Source organism: Gorilla gorilla, chromosome 10 (genome assembly GCF_029281585.2).
Source record: "Gorilla gorilla gorilla isolate KB3781 chromosome 10, NHGRI_mGorGor1-v2.1_pri, whole genome shotgun sequence".
Lineage (NCBI taxonomy): Eukaryota > Metazoa > Chordata > Mammalia > Primates > Hominidae > Gorilla > Gorilla gorilla.
Genome location: NC_073234.2, coordinates 75,846,117 through 75,864,536, shown reverse-complemented (window position 1 = coordinate 75,864,536; position 18,420 = coordinate 75,846,117). Strand labels below are relative to the sequence as shown.

The 18,420-nt window shown below is 39.0% G+C and overlaps 1 pseudogene; it reads right to left on the bottom strand.

Moving 5' to 3' along the window:
• Positions 1 to 15,644: 15,644 nt before the first annotated feature.
• LOC101150047 (protein FAM133B-like) lies at positions 15,645 to 16,385 on the bottom strand (annotated as a pseudogene).
• Positions 16,386 to 18,420: the final 2,035 nt, after the last annotated feature.

Genomic DNA, 18,420 nt, shown 5'->3' with positions numbered 1-18,420 from the left:
TTTTACAGAATCATAGTATCTCATTATATTCTTGCAAAATATGTTCTCTTGACAATAAGAACAACTCAGAGTCAGGGGCCAAAATATATTAATTCTTCAGTAAGTTAATAAAAAATCCTTTATGATTCTATTCTTTCATCTTAGAGGGCATCTGTCATTTGTAATTCAAATAATATAAACTTTTTTCTTCCAAACAACCTATTTATCCCAAAGAGGATTTTTTCCCCAATCCTTTTGACAGAGATAATAAAAAAAAGATTTTTTTTCTCTCCTTCATTCAGGTCCAAGTATTTATTATCATAATCATGAAAGTCTTTAAAAATAATTTGGATTTACAGTGCTGATTTAGATGCTGTTGAGCAGAGATAATGTATCAGACATACCCTGGGGTGACCATATTTTTAGAATTATTCCTTATTCTCAGCCTTCGAAAATCAGATACTATGGTGGGACTATTGAGTCATATTTCTACCAAGAGACTCCACTTGATTAAAACAGGAATGGTCATCAAACTCAAGGGTAACCAGGCCATTGACTGGGTTGAACAAACTTAGTTCCCTTCCTCAATAATTTACACCCAAAGGCAGAGAAGTATGGTTAGATGGTGTAGGGAACTGCAAATTCAAGGTCATGTAGAGCTAGGATTAGGGTTGACACAAGACAAGACAGAGCCACTTGCAGGTTTCTCTTGTGGGCAAATGTAACTAAATAATTTGGCAAAGGAAGTCAGTCTTCAGAGAGAAAAACGTGGCAGTGGTGAAGAAAAAAAACTGAGATGAGCATCAGTGACAGTCCAGAGAGGGAAACAGAGGAGGAGCTTCAGAGCTCGTTTATCCAGCTCCAAGCCTCATGTGAAAGCTGAAAGTAATTCCTTCCTATGGATGTATGCATTATTCAGTACACTTGAGACTTACATTTGATTCGGTTTAAAAAAACAAACTTTTAATTTTGAAATAATTTTAACTTTGCAGAAAAGTGGCGAAAATAGTACAGAGAATTCCTGTATATTTCTCATCCAATTTTTCCATTGTTAACATATTACATTTCCACTGGATGTTTGTCAAAACTAGGAAACCAACATCATGCCATTACTATTGATACAATTCCAGCCTTTATTTGGATTTCACCAGTTTTTCCATTAATGTCTTCCTTCTGCTTCAGGAGCCACTCCAGACACCATGTCTAGTTGCTATGTCTCCTCAATCTCTTTTAGTCAGTGACAGTCTCTCAGACTTTTCTTGTTTTTCATGACCTTGACAGTATTTTGTAGAATATCCCCAATCTAGGTTTGTCTGTTCTCTCATGATTAGATGTGGGTTATGGGTTTTGGAAAAGAATGCGACAGAAGCAAAGTACCCTCCTCATTACATTACAGCACGTCAGGGGTACCTGATATCCACATGACATCACTGGTGAGGTTAACCTTCATCACTTGGATTAAATGGTGTTTGCCGCATTTTTCTAATTCAGTGTTACTATTTTTCTCTTTTCCTGCTCTATTCTTTGTAAGTGAGTCATCAGTTCAATGTATTATTCATAGTTCTCCAGAGAAGCCAAACCAATAGGTTTGTAAATATACACAAACCCTATATACGTGTGTGTGTGTGTATATATATATATATATATATATATATGGTGTGTACATATGTATGGTGTATGTATATCTGTATATAACCATACATATATACACACACATATAAATATGTGTATATATACACATATATATGTACTTGTGTGTGTGTACTATATATATATATAGTACACCCATATATATCTGTGTAAAAGAGATTTATTTTACGTAATTGGCTCACATAATTATGGTGGCTGACAAGTCCCAATATCTGCAGAGTGAGTCATCAAGCAGGAGATGCTGGAGAACCCATGGTGTAGTTCCAATCTGAAGGCTGGTAGGCTCAAGACCCAGGAAGAGCCAACATTTTATTTTGAGTCTGAAGGCAGGAAAAAACCAAAGTCCCAGCTCAAAGGCAGTCAGACAGGAGGAGTTCCCTCTTATTCAAGGGAGGGTCAGCCTTTTTGTTCTATTCAGGCCCTCAACTGATTGAATGAAGCCCACCCACATTAGGGAAAACAATCTGCTTTGCTCAGTCAACTGATTTAATGTTAATATCCTCCAAAAACATTTCACAGAAACACCCAAAATAATGTTTTAGCAAATATCTGGGCAACCTGTGGCCCAGTCGACACATAAAATTAATCATCACGTTCACTGCCAAAGTAGGGGCTGGAGGATTAAGCTCTACCTCTTGAAGAAGGAAGTATCTCTAGATATTATGTGGAATTCTTCTGTAAGGAAGATTTGTCTCTTTCCCTCACCAAGTAGGTTTTTATCGCTTGCACCCAATTAAATGTGTCCTAAAATATAAGGCCTAAATGTGTTCAAAGGATAAATAACCCTGCAGTACGGTTTTTATTTTAAATTTAAGTAGTATATATATTTTCTGTTGAGAGCTTTTCCTCATATCCTATAAAATTTAATGTCTCTTCTCGTTGACTCTTGGTGAACCAGACTCCCACTCTGCTACTTTGGTTCTCCCCAGCTCATCAGATATTTACCGAGTGCCTACTATGCACAGGGCTGATGCTCAGCCTAGAGACTATGACATTAAAAGGAAATCTCTGTAGTCAAAGCATTTACCACCCAGCGGGGCAAGCAAAGGTGTAGTTAGGAGATGTAATTTAACACTTTCTCTGATCTTAGGCAGGTTAGTTTAAAATCCTTTGAGCCTCAGCTTCCTTATTTGTTGGAAGAATATAATGACTGTAATAATAATAATAGTTCAACAGTAATAGTAACTAAATAAAATACTGCTTATGAGGAAAAAGTTAGTTTTTACATTGCCACACAAATGCTAGTTGTTGTTCTCAATAACAACTTATTGAGATAGATAAGAATAGATATGTCACCCAGGCTGGAGTGCAGTGGTGTGATCTCGGCTCACTGCAACCTCAGCCTCCCGGGTTCAAGCGATTTTGCTGTCTCAGCCTCCCGAGTAGCTGGGATCACAGGCGTCCACCACTGTGCCCGGCTTATGTTTGTAGTTTCAGTAGAGATAGGGTTTCACCACTTAGGCCAGGCTGGTCTTGAACTCCTGACCTCAGGCGATCCACCCACCTCGGCCTCCCAAAGTGCTGAGATTATAGGCCTGAGCCACTGCGCCGAGCCAGATATTCTTATCTCTAAGGTTTATAGCTTCAGAAACCAAAGTCCAAAATGATTACGTTCCTGGCACAGAATCATGCCAGCAGTTACGTGGCGGGGCTCAGTTCAGAGCACAGATCTTTCCATTTTCTTATTTCTGCACCACTGCACTGCAAGAATCTTAGACACTCCTGTTTATAAGAGCAGCCTATTAAAAAAATATTCTGGGACACATCTAAAAAGCCATAATATGAGATAAGAAAAAAAATAAAAGCTCTGTTTTGGATTTATCCTGGAAGCTGGGAGAGAACATGTTTTTTGGACATGTTTGGAAATGTACCATAGTTTTTGATTCTTATCCTTGTGCTCCAGGCTTTCTTTGGGACACTTAAGAGATTATCTTTGGGATTTAGAAAGGCATCATATCATTTTATTTTTCAAATCCTCAGAGTGCTAGAAGTTATGGGTCTTATTTCCTAGTCTGACCTTTCATTGTAGCTATTATTTTTTGATATATAATATTCATAATTCATTTTGTTGAAGAGGAGATTTTACTTAATGTCAATAAATATGTATGAGTGTTGGGAGGAACATACCTGAGCTGTGAGGGCTGGCGAGAATTATATAGGACAGTACAGTTAAATAGAATGTGGGGATAATGTCATTGACTGTAAACCTCATGATTGAGAAAAAGATGGGGATCATCTTCTGCTGAAATTCATCGTGGAAAGATTCTCAAAAGCATATTAGAAACAGATGACAACACTAAAAGGACACAGTTTATTTTATTTGGAAAATAGTATTCCCTTGTGGGAGATTTGGGATAATAGACTTCAAAATTTTGGCTCTGTTCAAAATTCCCTGACTTATTGGGTGGCTTGAAAAAATGATTTAAATCCACTATCCTGCAAGATAGAATAATGATAATTTGTAACACTGTACTTGGCACTTGGGTGTAATTATATGAATGGCTAGTGTGTATGTGTGATTACTATGTGTCAAATCATATGCCGAGCACTTTACAAGCTGTAACTCTGCATCCTCTGGGAAGCATGTACCATTCTTGCTGTTATTTCACATGTAAGAAAATTGTACGGCCGGGCGCAGTGGCTCACGCCAGTAATTAATTCCAGCACTTTGGGAGGCCAAGGCAGGCGGCGGATCACATGAGGTCAGGAGTTCAAGACCAGCCTGGCCAACATGGTCTCTACTAAAAATATAAAAATTAGCTGGGTGTGGGGTGTGCACCTGTAATCCCAGCTTCTAGGGAGGCTGAGGCAGGAGAATTGTTTGAACCCGGAAGGAGGAGGTTGCAGTGAGCCAAGATTGTGCCACTGCACTCCAGCCTAAGCGACAGAGTGAGACTCCATCTCAAAAACAAAAACAGAAAGAAAATTGTAGTAGGAGTTTTTCAGTGTATTGTAACAATCTATTTGCATATTGGTCTTTTCCTCTGGATCTGAACTGGTGAAAGTAGGGATTGAATCATCATAGCATCTGTCTCCCATGCTTAGCATAGACTCTGGTTCGTAGCAGCACCAGATCAATAAATCTGATCTAATCTGTACTTTAGAAAATCACCATGTATAGGATGAAAGTATGGAAAGATGAGGCGAGGAAAGAGCTGAGACTATTTCAATTGTTTAGGCAAAATAAAATATACATTTATATTTGGATAAAAAAGCAAGAAAGGAGAACATGAAAAGATAAATAATTAGTGATATGAGATTTCAACTAAAAGCAACAAGGTAAGCCATCTCTAATAAGGCTATTAATATTTAGAACTATGTTGATGAGATAAAGAACATGTATATTTTATTTTAAAAATATCTTCTAGAATATCATAAGATGTATGTTGTGTTAATTTTTTGTTATTCTTCACACTCAGTTTGATTTCTGTTCTACGTCTGAGCTGGAGAAGTCCCACACTTCTTTACTGAGAAGTCCCCAATAAATACAAATTTCATTGGGTGTTAGAGCTTTAAGTAGCGATTTGAAGAAGAAACCTGGTAAACAGTAACAGGATGATATAAGCTGCATTAGGATATTCTTGGCATACATCCTGCCAGAAACCTAGCCTGCACCTATGAGAAGCATCACTAATCAATAATAGAACTCTTCCCCAGTAAGCCTGGACTTGGCCTGGGAGTCCTCCTCAACTCAGTACTCCTGGTTCCCACAAAGGATACATTGAGGACTACTACTATTCTAGGGTTATTGTGTGGGACTTCTCAAGCTCAGACACAGGAGAGAGATCACACTCGATGTGAAGAATAAGAAAAAGGCTGACACAGCATATGTGTTATGATATTCTTGAAGATATTTTTTAAACATATTTTATTGGAGATGCACTTTTTTATTTTTTACTTCTTTGAGACGGAGTCTCGCTCTGTTGCCCAGGCTGGAGTGCAGTGGCGCGATCTCGGCTCACTGCAAGCTCCACCTCCCGGGTTCATGCCATTCTCCTGCCTCAGCCTCCCGAGTAGCTGGGACTACAGGCGCCTGCCACCACGCCCAGCTAATTTTTTTGTATTTTTAGTAGAGACGGGGATTCACCATGTTAGCCAGGATGGTCTCGATCTCCTGACCTCGTGAACCGCCCTCCTCGGCCTCCCAAAGTGCTGGGATTACAGGCGTGAGCCACTGCACCCGGCCACTTTTTTATTTTTATTTTTGGAGACAGGGTCTTGTTCTGTTGCCCAGGCTGCATTGCAGTGGCACGATCACGGTTCGCTGCAGCCTCGTCTTCCTGGGCCCGAGTGATCCACTCACCTCAGTCTCCTGAATAGCTGGGATTACAGGTGAGCTTCATCACGCTCGGCTAATTTTTGTATTTTTTTGTAGAGACGAGGTCTTGTCATGTTGCCCAGGCTGGTTTGGAACTTCCAGGATCAAGTGATCCTCTCAAAGTGCTGGGATTACAGGCTTGAGCCACGGCGAAGGGCATTTCCAGCTGGGCGCTGTGGCTCAAGCCTGTAATGCCAGCACTTTGGGAGGCCGAGGCGGGCGGATTGCCTGAGGTCGGGAGTTCAAGACCAGCATGACCAACATGGAGAAACCCCGTCTCTACTAAAAATACAAAATTAGCCGGGCATGGTGGCGCATGCCTGTAATCCCAGCTACTCGGGAGGCTGAGGCAGGAGAATCACTTGAACCCAGGAGGCGGAGGTTGCAGTGAACCGAGATCATGCCATTGCACTCCAGCCTGGGCAACAAGAGCGAAACTCCGTCTAAAAAAAAAAAAAAAAGGCACTTCTGGCTGGGCCTGGTGGCCCACGCTGGTAATCCCAGCACTTTGGGAGGCTGAGGAGGGTGGATCATTTGAGGTTAGGAGTTGGAGACCAGCCTGAACAACATGGTGAAACCCCATTTCTACTAAAAATACAAAAATTAGCTGGACGTGGTGGCGCGTGCCTGTAATCCTAGCTACTCCGAAGGCTGAGACAGGAGAATCGCTTGAACCCAGGAGGCAGAGGTTGCAGTGAGCCGAGATCGCGCTATTGCACTCTAGCCTGGGCAACAGAGTGAGACTCTGTCAAACAAGCAAACAAATGCACTTCTGTGGTAACTTTTTGTTTTGATATACTTTCAAACTTTCAGAAAACTTATAACAATGGTACAAGGAATTCCTTTACACCCTTTACCTAGGTTCACCAATTGTATACATTTTTTCCATTTGCTATTTCATTCTAGCTATCCACTATATCCATCTATCTACCTACCTACCTACCTGCATCTACCTATCTACCTACCTACATACATGTTTTCCTAAACCATTCAAGAGAAAACTGTAGTCATCACACTCCTTTACTCTTTTACTTAAAGCATTATTGTTATTAAATTTTAAAAAATTTACCTAGTGTAAAATTGACCGTCTGTTTTTGGTGTATTTTTAGCACACAGAGCCGTGTAACCATCACCACAGCCAGGATACCAAACAGTTCCATTACCATAAAACCCTTCCTCATGCTGCCCTTCTATAGTCAAACCCTACCCCTGCTCTTAAACCCTGGTCATCACTGATCTCTTATCCTTCTCCATAGTTTGTCTTTTCCAGAATATCATAGAAATACAATCATGCAGAATGTAAACTTTTAAGGTTGTCTTCTTTCACTCAGTATCATGCTTTTGAGATTTATTCTTGTTCTGTGTATAAATCATTCATTGTTTATATTGCTGCTGAGCAATATTGCATTATATGGATGTGTCATAGGTTTGCTTATTCACTCACTGATAAACATTCAAATTACCATTTCAATTTTCAAGGAATTATGAATAGAGTTGCTATAAACATTCATGTACAGGTTTTTATGTGAACATAAATTTGCATTTTTCTAGTGTAAATACCTATGAATGGGGTTGCTGGGTCATACGGTAAGTGTGTATTTAAATTTATAAGAAACTACCAAACTATTTTGCAAAGCAGCTTTACTCTTTTGCACTACCACCAGCAATGTATGGAAGCGCCAGGTGTTCTGCATTCTTGTCAGCACTTGATATTGCTGGTTTTTACAAGTATTCCCACCTCATTTGTTTGGAGTGCTTTGAGTAGGATTGGTATTTGTTTTTTAAATGATTGTTTGAATTCAACAGTGAAGTAATTAGGCCTTGGACATTTCTTTAATTGGAGACTTTTATTATGGCTTATATTTTGTTGCTTGTTATTGATCTATTTGGAGTTCTTCATAGCTCAATCTTAGTAGGTTGTATGTGTCTATGAATTTATCCATTCCTTGTAAGTTTTCCAGTTTATTGGCATATAGTTACTCGTAATAGTCTCTAAGGCTCCTTTGAATTTCTGTGGCATCAGTTGTAATGTGTTCTTTTTCATTTCTGGTTTTATCTTTTTTGATATTTTCAGTTTAAACATTTTTTTAGCCATTCTAATAAACGTGTAGTTGTATCACATTGTGGATTTAATTAGTATTTTCTCAATGGTTAGTGATGTTAAGCATATTTTCATGTGTTTGTTTGCCATCTGTCTGTTGTATGTAATAAAGCATTCATTCAGATCTTTTACTTATTTTTAAATTGGGTTGTTCATTTTCTTATTGTTGATTATCAAGAGGTTTTTTTTTCAATATTGAGGTCCTTTGTTAGATGTATGATTTACAAATATTGTATCATAGTTTAAGTTATTAATGAAGTCCAATTTATTGAATTTTTCTTTTATGTGTTGTTCTTATGGTGTCATATTTAAGAATGCTTTGCTTTATGCAAGTTTATGAAGGTTTTATTTGTCTTCTAAAAGTTTGATAATTTTATGTTTCAACTTTGGGCCTATGAGCTGTTTTGAGTAATTTTTATATAAAGTGCAAGGTTTAGGTTGAGATACTTTTTTTTTTTTTTTTTTTTTGCATCTGAATGTTCAGTTGTTTTAAAACCACTTGCTAAAAAAGCTACCCTTTCTCCATTGAATTGCTGTTCTACTTTTGTTCAAAATCAATTGGCCATATTTGCGTGAATCTATTTTTGGATTTAAAAATGCTTTTCCATTGATCTGTGTGTCTATCACTTTGGCAATACTACACTGCATTTACTATTGTAGCTTTATAATAAGTGTTAAAATTGTCTACTGTGAATCCTCTAACTTTATTCTTGCTTAAAAACATTTTCTGACTATTCTAGCTCCTTTACTTTTCTATGTAAATTTTAGAATCAGCTTGTTTATATCTACAAAAAAATTATTCCGGGATTTAACTGGAATTGCATTAAATCTACAGATAAATTTGAAGAGAAATGACAGGGTAATTATACAGAATCTTCCAGTCCATGAACATAGTTTGACACTCCATTTATTTAGGTCTTCTTTGATTTATTCATAAGTGTTTCCACTCTTATTATTTCTTTTCTGTCTGAAAAACTTTATTTGGCATTTTTTTAAAGAGCAGATCTGCTAATGATGTATTCTCTCAGTCTTCCTTTTTCTGAGAATGTCTTCATTTTGCCTACATTCCTGAAGGATATTTTAACTGGATATAGAATTCTGGGTTAAAAGCTATTTTATTTCATCATTTAAAAAATGTTTCACTGCTTACTTATTTTCATGGTTTGTGATGAGAAATATGAAGTCATGTAAAAATCATCATTGCCGCCCAGGCGCGTTGGCTCACACCTGTAATCTCAGCACTTTGAGAGGCCAAGGGGGGCAGATCACGAGGTCAAGAGATCGAGGCCATCCTGGCCAACATGCTGAAACCCCATCTCTACTAAAAATACAAAAAATTAGCTGGGTGTCGTGGCACATGCCTGTAGTCCCAGCTACTAGGGAGGCTGAGGCAGGAGAATCGCTTGAACCCAGGAGGCGGAGGTTGCAGTGAGCCAAGATTGCGCCACTGCACTCCAGCCTGGCCACAGAGTGAGACTCCGTCTCAAAAAACCAAAACCAAAACCAAAACCAAAAACACCATATCATTTTTCTCTGGCTGTTTTCAAGGTATTTTCTTTTGTCTTTAGTTTTCAGTAGTTTGATTATATTATTTGGGTGTGTATTTCTTCAAACTTGTTCCGTTTGGGGTTTACTAAACCTTTTTAATCTGCAAGTTTATGTCTTTTGCCAAATTGGGGAATATTTTAGTCCTTTATTTCTTCAAGTATCTTTCTGCATGAATCTCTTTATCTTTTGAAATTCCAATAACACAAATGTTAAACCTTTTGGTATTGTCACACAGATGTATTAGGCTCTGCTCATGTTTTAAAAATCTTTTTTTTATCTCTATTATGCAGACTGGGTAATTTTATTGATCTATCTTCAAGTTCATTTAGTCACCCAGTCCAGTAAATTTTCAATTTCAGCTATTATATTTTTTTAGTTCTAAAATTTTCTTCTGCTTCTCTTTTATATTTTCTATTTCTCTTCTGAGAATTTCTGTCTTTCCGTTTGTTTCAAGAGTGTTCACACTTATTCGAGAATGATTTTAATAGCTGGGAAGCCTTTGTCTAATTTTAACATCTGTGTTCATGGCTGTTGATTATCTTTTTCCTTAAGAGATGTGAAGATTTTCCTGGTTCTTCATATGTTGAATAATTATGGATTTGATTCTGGACATTTTGAATATGATATTATGGGACTCTGGGTTTTGTTAAATCCTATAGGGCATTTTGCTTGTTTTAGCAGGAAATTGACACATTTAAGTTTAGGTTGTAAATTCCTATCCCACCTTCTGTTGGCTCTCGTTCCAATTTCAGTTCAATTTTCAAAGGCTTTGCAGTGCTACTTATATCCATCCTGTGTGTGTGTGTGACGCTTAGTGGCTATTCTGGGACTTGGGCAGTGGTCCACCCTGTAGACCAGTTCTCAATATCTTTTGCATGCTGTTTAGGGTCAGACCTAAATGCACAGCTCAAAGATGGGCCCAGTGATTCATACATCTTGGATCCCATATCACTTTCTAGAGCTTCTTTCTTTCCATAATTTCCCCCAGGGAGATCCTTCTTGCTTGCAGGTAACATCTTCCTGGTATTCGGTATTCTGACTAGATGGCCACTGCCTTAGTTTCCCTGGTCTGTTATACACTTTCCACAGCTGTGTCTGCCTCAGGGACCAAGTGGTGAGAGGACAGACAGAAATGAGTAATAGGACCGATGTGTCTCACACTCTTGAATCCATGGTTCCTCTGGTCAGACAGAAGGATTCTCCTCTCTCTCATTTTTAAGCATTTGTCCAGCTATTGCTGCTTCTGTGCCAGAGTGGGATTGCCTAAGAGCTGGGACAAGAAAGGAAATAAAACCCCAGAATATTTCTTCTACTACCTCTAACCCGTAAGAGACCCTTTTCCTGCTCCTCAGACAAGAAAGAGGGAATGCCTCTTAGAACAATTTTTGTCTGCACCTTGTATGTACTTCTCGGTTTCAGGTTGCCTTTGAGTCCAGGCTGGGAGAAATCAGATTTAAAAAAGGAGGACTCACCCCTTACTTTAGTAGTTCTCAGAGATCTGTTTGCCTTTCCTAACCTGCTTTCTACCATTCTCTTTTTCAAAGTCCTCAGACGGTTTACATGATACATCCTTTCCAAGGTTTCCAGTTGCATTCAGGAAGAGAGACAGAGTGGGGTATGCTATCTCCATCTTAATTGGAACCCAGAGAGTGCTCCTTTACTTTTAAATACTTCAATGTATATTTCCTAAGATGAAGGACTTTCTCTTACATGACCACACCACAATGATCAAAATCAAGAAACTTAACATTTTAATAATACTATTATATAACCCACAGTCCATTTGATCAATCATTCCAGTGATTTCCTTTATGGTTATTCTTTCCCTGGTCAAGATCTAATTAAGGATCATGAATTACATTGAGTTATCATGTCTCTTTAGTCTCCTTTAATCTGGTACAGTTTCTTAGCCTTTCTTTGTCTTTTATGATCTTGACATTTTATTTTCTATTTATTTATTTATTTATTTATTTATTTATTTATTTATTTATTTATTTTGAGAGGGATTCTTGCTCTGTTGCCCAGGCTGGAGTGCAGTGGCACCATCTCAGCTCACTGCAACCTCCATCTCCTGGGTTCAAGCGATTCTCCTGTCTCACCCTCCAAAGTAGCTGGGATTACAGGCACACACCACCACGTCCGCCTAATTTTTGTATTTTTAGTAGAGACGGGATTTCACCATGTTGGCCAGGCAGGTCTCGAACTCCTGACCTCAGGTGATCTGCCCGTCTTGGCCTCCCAAAGTGCTGGGATTACAGGCATCAGCCACAGTGCCTGACGATCTTGACATTTTAAAGAGTACAGGTCAGTTATTTTGTAGAATACCTTTCCACCTGTGTTTGATGTTTTCTAATGATTAGGTTCAGGTTATGTGTTTTTGGCAGAAATATCACACATGAGATGTTGTATTCTTCCTAGGATAGCATAACAGGAGGTACATGATGTCTGTTTGTCCCATTACTAGAAATGTTATCTTTGATACTTGGCTAAGCTGCTGCTTTGCAGTTTTCTCTACTCTAAAGTTACTATTTTTGTGAGTTTCTTAAGGACTACAGTTTGAATATAATTACATTGTTATGAGGAAAACTTTAGACTAGTGCTGTCCAGTAGAACTCTTTGCCATGATGGGATGTTCATTTTGGCACTGTTCAATATGGTAGCCATTGCCACATGTGGCTACTGAGCATTTGAAATGAGGCTAGTGTATCTGAGCGCGGTGGTTCAGCACTTTGGGAAGCCAAGGTAGGAGGATCGCTTGAGGCCAGGAGTTCAAGACCAGTCTGGGCAACATAGCAAGACCCTGTCTTTACAAAAAATAATAAAAAATGAACCAAGCATGGTGTCATGCGTCTGTAGTCCCAGCTGCTCAGGAGGCTGAGGTGGGAGGATCACTTCAGCCTGGGAGATCGAGGTTACAGTGAGCTGTGACTGTGCCACTGCACTTCAGCTTGGGCAACACAATGAGATCCTGTCTCAAAATAAAATAAAATGAAATAAAAGATAAAATAAATGAGGCTAGTGGGACTGAAGAAATGTAAGGGATATAATTTGAATTTGAAAACTTCCAGAGAACATCCTGTATTAGCATTTCCTAAAGAGTTTTTGTTGTTGTTGTTGTTGTTGTTTTTACCCTGCTCTGAGAAAAAAGGTCTCCAGGGTCAAATAAGTTAGGGATCATTCTATATACCATACTTGGGAAACACAGTACTATTTCCTGCCATCTTGGCATCTACACATCTTTGTGTTTTCACTTGGCCTAGTGCTAGGTGCAGGTAAAACTGTCAGACAATTGCTCTGTGAGTCTCCAAACAGCTCCTTAATTAGCTTGTGTAAACGACTTGCTCAACAGCACAGCCAAGTCTGGCAATGGTGGAATTTACACCTAGGCCAGCCACGTGACTCCAAAGACTGTTTCTGGTACAGCAGAAATGGCAATGGAGAAAATGATATTGAAGCTTAGGTTACCTCATGAGCCTCTGTTTAAGGTTGATACAGGCAAGAGTTATTATTTAGTCTGTGAATTCCTTTTTACCAATGCAAAACTAGGAAACATTTAGCATTCACAGAATGTGGCCATTCAGTCTTCCTAAAGGAATTAATATTAACAGTCCTTGTCAACTCACAGCATAGTTCTCTGAGGATGTGTTTCTTTCTGTTTAAATAAAAGAATTTCTGAAACAGGCTAGTAGGTTAATACTTTACACAAAGTCGTCCAGAGCAAATATTCTCATACAAATATAGTTGTCATAAGAGGCTCCAAGCGCCTCTCAATACCACACACATATTCAGTCAGCTACTGAAGGGAAGAGAGAATGATTAGAAAGTATGAAGGAAGGAGGCTTGGAGTGGAGAGAAAGGAGAACAATTTGCAAAGACAAAGAAATTTTAAGCCAGATTTAGATAAGAGTACTAGAGCTGGTTTGAATTAGAGGGGAATAAGCTGTGTAAGTTGCCTTCTTTCTTTTACTTCACCTGCAGTTCCTTTGGGAAGCTCTTTGCTGAGCCAGGATTAGAGAAATTTTATTCCTGTAACTGTAACTTGTTTTGACCAGCTTGCCCCACCAGTTGAGAGCTATAGTTTGAAGAATTCTCAAGCAAAGAGACTTTATCTGGTTGATGAGTTCAGAATTCAGATAAAGCCTTGAAAGTGGGAACGAGTCATTGTTGGTGCCTGATGGCTATAATTCTCGAAGGTAATCGGGTTTAAAAGCAGTTTTTTTGGTGAATGATGTCATCCTCCATAAAAGCAGATTTTAATTTCTTTTAAGATACCAGTGGAAGTTGTGACCCAGAAATGCCCCAATAAGACCTTACAGATGGCTATTTTCCTGTGCTGTTTGGCATATGTTCATGAAAACCACAGGGGAAAATTGGCTTTGACATGCTTGTGCTTTAAGGTATATGCTGCAGTACCTTGTAAAGGTTCATTTTATTGCCAAATATAACATTCAGTTACCAACTGGAAGTGTAAAAGTTCATATTTTCTTTTTTCTGTTTTTTTTTTTTACTTTTAAGACATTATATTTACTAAGATCCTGGCGATAGCTTTATGTAACAAGACACAGCATACCAGGCTTGCTACTCAACTTGTTTATGGTAAGTCTCAGCCTCAATATGAAGCTGTGTTTTTTTTTTAAATCAAAACCCTGCTTTTTATGTGCTCAATATCTTGGCAAGTGTGCCATTAAACACAGCAGTGAACTTAAGACAGCAAGAGAAAGGAGTTAACAAAAGCTAAATATTGCAGCCTAAACAAACTTCATACAAAAAATAAAGGAACTATCACTGGTTACATGGAATTTTCCTGACTAATTAAAACTTTACGGTATGAAACATGCACTTTAGAATATTTAGTTTTCAAGTTCAAAAAGTACCAGTGTACCAGTGTCTATTTGAAACCATTTCTCTCCAAAGCCAAAGTGTCATCAAAATTAATTCAAATGACCCAGCATATTCTAATGCTAAAAAATATTCAGTATTATTGAAGTGGAGGTAAATCCCAGGGGTTTTGGGGCTTTCTCATGCTGCAAAGGGCTGTTTCTCTGGTTCATTCAAAGAAGCGTATGACAAAATCCAAGGATGTCCCTAAGCTCAGTAAAAGGCAAGACTCCTGGCACCTAGCTCTGACCTCTCCATAAAGCCTGGCTACTCTTTCCTCAAATACAGGAAGTGTGAGGATCAAAGGCATGTTGTTCTACTAGCTAAAGAGACAGCAAACCACCTCCTCCCTCCATCCTAAAAAGCACCTTTCCCAGGTAAATAAAAGTCTACACGGGGAAAAAATTAAAATACACTTATCTACAGAGTACGGATTTTGAAATGTCAATGTAATCCTTACTTCAAAAATTTTAACTACTTTAAAATTTTTAACATCTGGCCGTTTCTGATTCCACCTTAAAGATGTATTCAAGTTGGATTTCTGTTGATCTATCATTGTACACTTCTAGTCAAAAATATTAATTTTATTCCCAAATATCGTAACCACTAGTGCTACTGCAACGTATTATCTCCCAGAGTTATCAAGCACTGGAAGAGAAAAGAATAGATACTCAAGCAGCAGGCAACATTTATGGCCCTTGCACACAGCGGCATTTGAACAGCTACTGGGTAGTCCGGGGATAATTCTTTTTTTTTTTTTTTTGAGATGGAGTCTCGCTCTTTTGCCCAGTCTGGAGTGCAGTGGCACCATCTCAGTTCACTGCAACCTCTGCCTCCCGGGTTCAAGTGATTCTCCTGCCTCAGCCTTCCAAGTAGCTGGGATTACAGGCACCAGCCACCGGGCCCAGCTAATTTTTGTATTTTTAGTAGAGACGGGGTTTCACCGTGTTGGTCAGGCTGGTCTCAAACTCTTGACTTCAGGTGATTCACACGCCTTGGCCTCCCAAAGTGCTGGGATTACAGGCATGAGCCACTGCGTCTGGCCAGTCCAAGGATAATTCTAAAAACAAGAAAATTCATGCATTATAGTAAATATGTTGTAATTTTCACAGTTGAAATTTCCTTAGACATTGTACTTTCTCTATAAGGGAATACTGATTTTTCTTAATATTATGATGAGTCAGGACTTGAACTAGCAGCCTTCTTTCTCTTCTTACTGTTTTTCTCATGCTCCTTTTTCCTTTTTTTGTGTTGTTTTTTCTCATTCTTCACTGCTTTTCTTCTTTTTTGCTCTTATCTCCTCAACATACTCTGATTCTGACAAGGACTCAGGTGATAAAGATTTATCTTCAGAATATGGGTTTCTTTTTGCTGAGTCCTTTAATAGCCTTTTTCTTTCTCAGTTGGGTCCTTCTTTTTCTTTAAAAAGAAGTCTTTCTTCCTTATTGTCTTTCTATCCTTACTGTCTGATTCAGTTTCTGACATGGAGCTTTCAGAAGATTTATGTGAATGGTTCTTTTTCTTTCTCCCTTTTCCATGTTTCTTATCCTCATCCTCACAATCAGAAGAACTGCTGGAAGAATCAGAGCATGATGAAGACGATGAATACCTACCAGATTTCTTCTTTTTCTTTTTTTTTTCTCGTTTTTTGGATAAGCTCTTACTTTCACTTAACAATTTCTTCCTGTGTTTTTCTAGTTTTTTCTTCAAATTCATACAAAGCCTTGGCGCCTTTTTCTTTTTCTTTTCTAGTTGCTCTTGCACTTCTTCCCAGATAGGCCTTGGTTGACGGAGAGAATCCTGGATTGTTCGCCCTTAAGACTGGATTGGACCCCTTGATCTGGCCATTGCTGTTGGATTCACGTAGGCTACCCAATGATCCTGCTTCTCCTTGGTGCCCGAGCGAGCGCACAGTCACTCATCAAGGGACACAGTCACCCACCAAGGGAAACCTGGCTCGGGAGGCAGCTGAAGTAGGCCTGCCGCAGGTCCTTCTGCACTAAAAGTTCGTATTTTCATGAAAATCTTATCAATGTGTTTAGCAGGCTTGCTTGTTTCATTTTCCCCCCATTATTCAGTGCCTACTTGGTTTACCACTAGAGGGCATTGTTGGCAGTGATATCAAGAGAAAGCATACTACAGCATTTTGCCAAAAAATTTTGTGCAATCTTTTTCAATTTTCATTTCAGCCAGTAAATAAAAACATACATTTAAAAGCTACTTCATTTAATATTTTATTTTTATATTTTATGCATCCCAAATACTGAGCTTCTAGGCTTTTTGTATGTATTAATAAAAGAGAAATCATTGTAAACTTTGGTTCCAGTTTTCCAACAAACGCTAAATCTAGAATCTGTCAGTTTTCCCCCTGCAATGTAATACACTCTCACACATCCTCTCTTGGAATGTTATCAAGCACTTGGAGACTCCTTATTTTTTATTTCCCAAAAGAGTGAAACTATTCTATTTTCCATATCATGGCTTTCCTGATATTTGTCAGAGGATCTCAAACTAGCAAGGGACCTTCAGTTTATCTAGTTCAACTATTTATAACAGACAGAATTTCTTCTACACAGTGATGAAGGGCTGTCTAAACCTCAAAATGATAAGAGAAGCGTTTTCCATTTTGGGACAACTGTATTATTTATTGGAAAGTTCATCAGGTGAAGGCAGAAGTTTGCCTCTTTGAAATTTATTGTATCAGATAAGATCTTTTAGTTGCAGATAACAGGAACCAAATCAAGCTTGCTTATGAAAAACGGGGGTAGATTAATTGTTAGAAAATAGAGGTGTCTGGGGCCTTTTGGGGGGTGGGGGGCAAGGGGAGGGAGAGCATTAGGACAAATACCTAATGCATGTGGGGCTTAAAACCTAGATGACGGGTTGATGGGTACAGCAAACCACCATGGCACATTATGCCTACATAAAAAACCTGCACATTCTGCACATGTATCCCAGAACTTAAAGAAGAAAAAGAAAACAGAGGTGTCTTGTGGGCTGTGGGTAACTGGACACCTGAGATCTGTCGGTACTCAGTCTCTCTCAGTCTGCTGCATCTGCTTCCTTCTATGTAATTACTTCATTCATTTCTCTCTGCACATCAGGATTTTCTGCTTCTCGCATCCCCATGGTGAAATATGCCATTTGAATGATAAAAATGACAAATAACTTTTGTTACTTAGCTGGAGTAGGCTGTTTCAGCATTCTATGAAGCTGGCCACCTCGGGATGGTGCAGTATGTGATTTGATCTGTCGTTCCCAGGGTCACGGGCCCACTCTCACACTGCCTTCATGGTGAAGTAGGTCTCTTGGTTGGATGCTTTGTTGTGTGGGTTTCCAGGTCTGTGGATGAGGCACTCCATAAGCCCTTGGTAATGGTGCTGGCTAAGGCTGTGCAGGCAGGAAAGGAAAACACACGCTTAGGACAGGTATCTGTCCCTGAGAGGATGAACGGCTGACTGGTCTTTCCAGGATGGAAGGGTTCCATGTGGTCAACTTGCTATTAAGTGGCTGGTTGATTCCCTCAAGGAATATGCCATATTGAAGATTCAATGTTTATCTCTGTCGGATGTTCAGAGGTAACAGTAGGTAGACAGGCATTGGTAAGTGAGGTTCATGCTGTCAGGCTCACACAAAGCCTCCATTTCTGCCACCATGTCCACCCTGTTCATGTGTTCATCATGCCTGCTCTGGGTGACCAATGACAAAGACTAGTTAATGTCAAGAGGCTGAGTCATCTCATTTTACTTGGTTGTTCAGTGCTTTTTCCATGGTAGATGCTTTCTGGTGGGTATCCACATGTAAGACACAAGTCTTGACACTTTATACATTCACCCATTTGTCTACCCACATGGCTTTTCCTCAGACTCCTTGTCTCTGATATTCCAGTCCTTTTCCTTCCAGTTCCCTGCCTGCACAACTAGGCCATTGGCCATTTCCTAGGAAT